The following is an 8,089-nucleotide window of genomic DNA, read 5'->3' on the forward strand; positions in this document are numbered from 1 at the left end:
AGATCTTTTTTTTCCAACATCCAATGAGTAATTTTTCATTTTAATAATTAAAATGAGCTAAAAGCCAAAGGGAACCAATAGGAAAGCAGAGTAAAATGAAATGTGAATTAGTTAATACTGCTAATTTCTGTTAGAGATAAATAAAAATGAATCAAAAAAACTTAAATGCCATGAAGATATCTAACGCAGCATCTTTTCTGTTGCTGTTGCGATCATTCAGTTGATAAATGTCTAACTGAAATGCATACTATTTCTACCATTTTCTTCAAGCTTTCTGGATATTACTGGTCTTTCAATTAGCTTGTCTCCACCTTTGAATTTTACCTTTTTTCCAATTCTCTTCCCCATCCATCTGGGGGAAAAAAACAGTGTGGTGTCAGCTGCCTTCTGGGTTAAATTAAAACAGCCATTTTTCTCTTTGAGAATGAATGCCCAAGACAGAGAGTATACATAATGCCATTGAACTGCTTTTAATAGTGGCTATGGAAAAATCCTGATAATGTGTTTGGAGCAGATGTCTAAACATCTTGCATATAGGTATTAATTTAGGTCATGAGAGATGAATTCCAGACGCAGACAAGAGGCAAAAGACACTTTTTCAGCAGGGATTTCACATTCTGTTTATGTATCAAATACAATCCCTATCAAAACAGAAAAATTCGCAGCATTATAATCTCTCTTTGAAATTAGCCATTATTTTCTTGTTTGTTATGTGCCAAATGACTCCTGTTTGCCAGCGTTGTAAAACATAGGACTACCTGGACAAACTCATCAAGCTCATGTTATTATAGCTGATTAGATATTACTTATTACTTATCACCCCTATCCAGCATGGCCTTGAACACCTCCAGGGATGGGATATCCACTACTTCTGTGGGCAGCCTGCACCAGGGCCTTGCCACTCTCTGAGTAAGGAGTTTCTATCTAACATCTAACCAAAATCTCCTCTCTTCTAGTTTAAAGGCATTCCTCCATATCTTGTCGCTATTAGACCATGTGAAAGTCAGTCTCCCTCCTATTTTTAAGCTCCCCTCAAGTACTGGAAGGCTGCAATGAGATCTCTCTGCAGCCTTCTACAAGCTAAGCAAGCCCAGCTCTCTCAACCTTTCTTCATAGGAGATGTGCTCCAGCTCTCTGATTGTCTTTGTGGCACTCTTCTGGACCCCCTTCTACTGCTCCACATCTTCCTTGTGCTGGGTCCTCCAGGCCTGGAAACAGTATTTCAGATGGGGACACACAAAGGAAGAATGGATGGGAAAAAACACCTCCCTCTCCCTGCTGGCCACCCTTCCGTTCGTGCTGCTCAGGATACAGTTGACCTTCTGAGCTGCAAGAGGACACTGCTGGCTCATGTCTTGCTTTTTGTCCACCAGGACCTGAAATCAAGGAGTTCTTCTCCCCATCGGTATTCATATCTGAGATTGTGTTGATCTGACTGCAACAGCTTGTACTTGACCTTGTCAAACCTCATTAGGTTAATGTGGTCCCACTTCTCAATTCCCTCTGGATGGTGTTTCTTCCTTCTATTGTATCCGTTGCATCACTTAGTTTGGTGTCATTAGCAAACTTTCTGAGAATATGCTCAATCCCACTGTTTATGTCATTGACAAAGATACTGAATAGTGCCAGTCCCAAGACAGACCCCTGGGGGACACCACACATGACCAGCCTCCACCTAGTCATAGAACCATTCACAAACCTCTGGCTATGACTATCCAAACAATTATTTATCCACTAATTGGTCCAACTTTAAAATCCATCTCTCTCCAATTTAGAGATAAGGATGTGATACGGGACCATCTCAAAAGCCTTGCACAAATCCAGATAGATGATATCAGTTGCCTTTCCTTTTGTCCATCAATGCTCTCATTCTATCACAGAGGGCCACGAGTCTCCAACATAAGTTATCCTGGGTAATATGTGAAATACCAGAGTTAATAAAAATCTGCACACATCAGGAAAGCTACTGCTTAGCAGGATAAAAAAAATCAAAGCAAACAAACAAAAAAAACCCCACCTCAAATCCAGTATCCCTTATTTCCCAAAAGGTAATAAACTGACCTGTGAGTAGAACAAAATTTTACATTTCCAGCTTTGTTTTATAGTGATCTTGTATTGCTATTGTTCTTTCTCCATCTGGAAAATTGCCTGCTTTCCCTTTATTAGTATGACAGATGTAATGATAATTACTGTTACAGTAATAAATATTTTTCCTTGAACTCAGAATGTTTATCTCTAAAGACAATATTAAATAATAAAAGATGAGAAAACTGAAAAATGGAAGCTAAATTAACAAGACTTAAAAAGGTTTCTCCTTAGAAATGCATTCCTGCAGAAAAATATATTAAAACAAGAGTTTGATTAAACAGCTTCTTAATGAGGGAGAAAACTGAAAAATTGTGTGAAGATGTTCCTCTTCAAAGTTATAAAAAATTTGTTACGGTGATAGACAAATCTGATATTACTAGCTCTTAAAGGTCAAGAGAACTTCAGAAATGGTGTATTCAGGAGTTTTGCACTTAACTGTTTGAGATGAGGAGGTGAGAATTTTATAAATTAGCAACACAAGAGTAATATATGTACATCTTAAAAGCAGAATCCATTAAGGTGTGATTTCACAGATGCCATCATTTTACTGTAGCCACAATGACAGAAGCTATTGGATGTACTTTTGCTGGACTGAATTAAATCTCTTTACTGCTTTTTTTCGTGGTTATTGTCAAACGGAAAAACAGTGTGGACAGAGCAAAGAGCATTTAGATAGCTACAAAGGACTTTGTCAAAATCTATGCTTTGTGTTTCTGAACTTGACTAGAAAGCTATCAGTCTTGGAGCGCAGAACAACAGTAAGGAAGGAGCCTTCATGACACACAGAGTCTGGGACCTAACCAGCATCATGGGTAACATGCTGATTAGTGAGGATTTTTTCTAAGTGTCTCAGGCCATCTTATTGGAAGCCATGCTGATATGTTATAAGCAATCCTTTCTTAAATATCAAGAACATATTTTCTATCAACAATGCAGATGGTAATATGTATATATCTTCTGCTTCACAGTTGTGCTTCTTTGTGATTGATTTTCTCTGTGCCTTGCCACCTGATGTCAAATATGAATTAACGCTTGCCTTTAGAGTGAATCAGGACTGCAAGATATGGATGGACCAATAGAAGGAAAAACAATTGAAAGATCAAATCCATCATCTGTGAACCCCAAGACTGTTTTACAATGTGTTTGCTGATACTTTCTCATTGCTCTGTTACACCATCATCAAGTCTAACTCTTCACCTAGCACTGTGGCTAAAAGGTTATATTTTCTTATTTGCGCAGTTATCACCGTCTAACAAATATTTCTTCTTAAATACTCAAATCTTAATTATTTTTCCTTTTTGAAAATATTCTTCTTAGTTACCTGAACACTGGGCACTACACTCAGTTGAAATTTCTGGATTCTGCTGCCAAAATTCAAATGATTACATGAATTGCTTCTATTCTTTTATATCTTTCTTTCCTATGTAGTCTAAAAACTATGAATGTGGTGTGTTCTTTTCCATCTTTTTGTAGCTTCCCTAGCACCTCTCAGTTCTTTTGAGGTCACCTAATGATAATACGTATAAAATTAATATTAATAAATAGAACAGCTCCGTCAAATATACCAATATATTCTTTGTGACTCTATGATATTCTTCATGTGTAGATGTCTCTGTAGATTGTTATGCAGTTACTAATCTGACATGGCTTAACTGAGATGGTTGCCTCTTGTCAGCTCAGCTTCACTCATCCTAAAAAAAAAAACAAAAAAAAACCATATATGAGATCTTTCCTGAAATCTACTTGCCATTTTCAGGAGTGCATTTTAGCCTTCCATTCTACTGGTTTATCTGAAATTGTGTAAATTAGAAATTTAAGGTTTTCTGTGTAGTGTCTTTCTAATTGGATTAGTTCTCTTTTACTTCATTACACTTTCTAGAGCAGTTAAAATCATGGCTTTTTTTGTTGTACACTGAACCTCCCCTCTGCCTTTTGTTAATTTAGAACTTTGTTCTTTCAGTTGTAAGTGATTTGTTTTGAATGATCCGTGAGACATTAAATACACTATATATCAATGATACATTAGCAATAGTTTATCCTTCTAAACATGAAAATAGAACATGTACACTGCAGTCGTGATGAGTGGAAGAAAGATACTAATGTACTGTGAATTTCTTAATAATGGAGAGGAGAACAAGACAGTTACGTTACCAGGCAGGGAAAATGTTCCTGGTGAATGAAAAATAAGTCCCTTTACTGGGATCTTGGGGATGGGGCAGCAACAGAATATTGACATACCTGAAATACTGCCTGTGGAATTGCCTAATCAATAATATCTCTAATTTTATTTGAAGAATGGCAACTATTAATTAATTTTGCTCTAACCAGAGGAAAAACAAACAAACAAAAAAACCCCCAAACAATTGTTATTTTATTTTTGATTTAGAGGTTGTAAGATGATTAGGGGAAGATAATAATTGAAATGTCCTCTGAAAATTAAATAATTGAACCAAATATTTTTCAAGTAGAGTATCTTTCACTAAAGAAGTAGAGATATATATTCCTAATTTTTTTTCTTAATTGGGCTATGTTTTTAATGAAAGGAAGTTATAACAGTATAAATACTTTTCACCATAGATAGAAGATCCAGTTTTGTTTTAGCAGTATATCGTAATTAAAAATCTTTCTATTAAAATAAATGTACACGGACCCAGACTCTTATTTCAAAAAGCTAATAAAAGAGAAAAATATATATTTAGTTTGGAGAAAAGCCAGGATACAAATCAGTAAAAAATTCTTTAACCATTGCTTTGTTTTCTAGGGTCTTGCTGCATATGAAAAAATACACCAGGTCATTCTCTAGTGAGTGTCAGTGAACAAAGTAAATTTCATTAAGATTCTGAGATTACTTTTTCTAATGTATAGACATTTTTAATATATGTCTATATTTATTTCCAATATATGTCTATTTCAGCTGTAAAGAGTAGAATAAAATATGGCTGATGGTGAAAGGAAATTTTAGGAATATGAAGTATTTCTGATCAGTTATAAACTGTCCCAAAGTCCTGATACAACCCTGGCTGTCCAATGGTTCTCAGCAGTTCTAGATACTCTATTTGTCTTTGCATAATATTTTACCAAACAAGTTTTGTGTTTTGTTTTCTTTCAGAACGTTTCACAGAATTTTTGAGTTCCTTTTTACCTTGTGTCCAGGCACTCCAGTGTCAATGGACAAAAGAAAATCCAGTTTCATTCAGGGGATACTTTTGCAGTCACAGGCAAGTGAAGGGACCTTCCAGGATTTTATTTGCAGCGGTTCTGAAATCCTTTCCTACAAAGTGAATGTCTGTTTCATGTGGAAGGCTAATAGATAGAAAACACCTGAACTATAACAGGTGTAAAGATCTCACTGATAGTGCCTTCTCCAGTTGAAGATTCAACGGAGTTGTCTTCACTTGGAGAATGCTCCCATGGCACCTAATGAGTTTGGGCATCTATTGCCTTCATTCAGTATCCTGTGGACTTGCTTACTTTTTCCAAAAATTTTGGCAAAAAACCTTCTCTTCATTCGTATCAGGACAGCTGAGAGCTGCAGCACTGTGGATAATTCTGATTTTATCTGCATACCTCTTTTTTTCTGCTTTATTTGTTACTCTTGCCTGTTGAAGAGCAACTATTTGTTTGCTTATGATAAGCTCCTTGAAATCTAGGAAAAGGTAACTAAACTCAGTACCTACCTAATATTTTTCAGATAGTGTTATTTTAACAACACTAGCATTTTTTTTTTCTGGCTTCTTTAATGTTAATAATAAACCAGTTTTTGTTAAGGACAATTGTATGTTGTTCTCCTGCAGTCAGAATCTTTTAGTTAAGTTAATAAACTTATTTTAACAGTTCAAGTAAAACATCTTTTTAAATTTTAACCTAATTTAAAACAAAGAGCAATTTTAAAAGCTTAAATTTTAAAAGCTTGATTTTATAAAGTAGAAATAATTCAAAAGAATCTTGTGAAAAAAGATCAATCCTCACATAGCAAAAATGTATTTTTTATTGAGAAGTACAATGTTGCTATTGTTCATTTTCTTGTTAGTTCTGGTTGCTATTCTACAAATCCCACGGACAATATAGCAATCTAGAGGCCTCTTTACAGCTGGCTGGGAGAGGATTTGAAACAATAATGTTTAAAATATCCTTTAACAGTGCTTGACAGTTCTTAACCCATTCAAGTGACATGGTCATATCAGCAAGGACACTTTTAAAAGTGACACATTCAAATCCTATTGCCCCATTTAAAGCATTTTGGAACCAGTTTTCCTTATATTTGCAACATTATTAGTCAGTTTGACTACATAACTCTGGGTGAAATCTGAGTAAGATATTTACATATCACAAATGAACCCTCCTAAAATTTTGAAAACACTGTTGAACTAACAGAAATATGTGATAATTATGTAGTGTTAATTATCCAAATTCTGAAGCGATGAATGTATTCAGAAAGCTAACTTCTCCTGGGGCCACCTGATCATAAGAAAAGAATGACACAAAATATTGTATGAGAGTTGTTAAGGAATAATTTTGTCTTCCAATATTTTCTTAACAATAAATGTAATATTTGTTTCTATATAAAAGGAATATTCTGAAGTTATCCAGAAAATGAGGTTTACACTACAGAATTCCGTAGTGGGATAAGTTTTTCCTAAGGTGGTTTTACATATCCTTCTATATATACATATATATACATATTTAGATTTAAATATATGTTCTGTGGATTTGAGCAGAATAAGTGATTTTTTGTTTTATTCCATGATGCAGATAAATAAAAAGTGATGAAAAGTTATCCATTTTATAGAAAAAAATGAAAGATGCTACAGCTGTCAGAAGCAAGGAATGAAGGTCAGTATAAGCAAACTGATATCCACTGATTTCATGTGACCTTCACTAGAGATGCAAATTTTTGCTAGTTTAATCTGATATTCATTAAATAATATATGTTCTCATGAAGGCTTAGTGTGCAAGTGGGAAGGAAAAAGTACAAGGCTTAGTGTGCAAGTGGAAAGGAAAAAGTACAAAGTATCTCAATCTGAATGTACAGAATGTGCACAAGCCCTCTTCTGTAAGGTGGGAGCTTTAGGAGTCATGGGCCTTGTTCCCAATGACAATGAAGAAAAATGTAACCATGAGAACCATGGAAACTTAATCAGGTAGCATTTTCATGAAATGGGAGGATAACAAGTGAAAGTTGAAAAGAACTGAACAAATTTTGAGGAAGGAGACACTACTGGGTCTTATTTAAACTTGATAAATTAAAGGAAAATAATGTTGCATGGATTGTATATAAGGACTATGTCTAGACAACTCATCATGATCATAATATAATCATAATTAATACATTGTTGAAAACGTTGCAATTTATCAAGTATCTAACAACACAGGAAAAATTAATGCAACACTAGATGTTTTTGTATTAGTGACTATGCCACTTTCTTTGCAACTGATAACAAATTTGCATATGGTTTATTTTACAGTAGTGGCATGAGTTCTATATCCTCATTAATTCATTGAAACAGATTAGGAAAATATTTATTTATTTATTTATTTATTTTTGGTCAAAACACATAGATGTAACTCAAAGCAAAACGAGTCTCACAGCTTTCTCATCTCATGATAGAGTACAAACTCAGTTTTTAAAGCCTCTTATAAATGTACAGAAGGACTGGCTGGGGGAGAAGTGGTGACATCTACTGGAATTTGAAAACAGTTCATCATGTTTCCAAGGCTGCTATAAAGACATATTTGGTTTAGGTTGAGAGTTGGATGAATAATGCAGAAACAACTTCTACTGATATTTGAGCAAATTTAGAATCAAACCTTCAGCAATCCTTGGGTTGCTTCTGGTGTCATTTCCTGCATGTGCTCATTGAGTTATTACACTTTAATTGTATGACTGTTGGCAGAAAACAAATGTTAAGCTCACACTGGAATACTATGAAAAGTGAATTTCAAATGTGCTTCCTCGGAGTCTATGTATCACAGAGCTGATTCTTTGAGTTTTCATTAGACT

At 34.7% G+C, this 8,089-nt stretch overlaps 1 protein-coding gene across 1 annotated transcript in view; it reads left to right on the forward strand.

Annotated features, from left to right (window-relative positions):
* Positions 1–6,372, forward strand: part of INSC (INSC spindle orientation adaptor protein) — a 129,720-nt gene extending 123,348 nt beyond the window's left edge. The window contains exon 14 of the mRNA XM_085224205.1: positions 1,117–6,372. The gene's annotated coding sequence lies outside the window, so the exon portion shown is untranslated. The remainder of the gene's footprint in view (positions 1–1,116) is intronic.
* Positions 6,373–8,089: the final 1,717 nt, after the last annotated feature.

The sequence above is a fragment of the Meleagris gallopavo genome, chromosome 5, assembly GCF_905368555.1.
Source record: "Meleagris gallopavo chromosome 5, MGAL_WU_HG_1.1, whole genome shotgun sequence".
Lineage (NCBI taxonomy): Eukaryota > Metazoa > Chordata > Aves > Galliformes > Phasianidae > Meleagris > Meleagris gallopavo.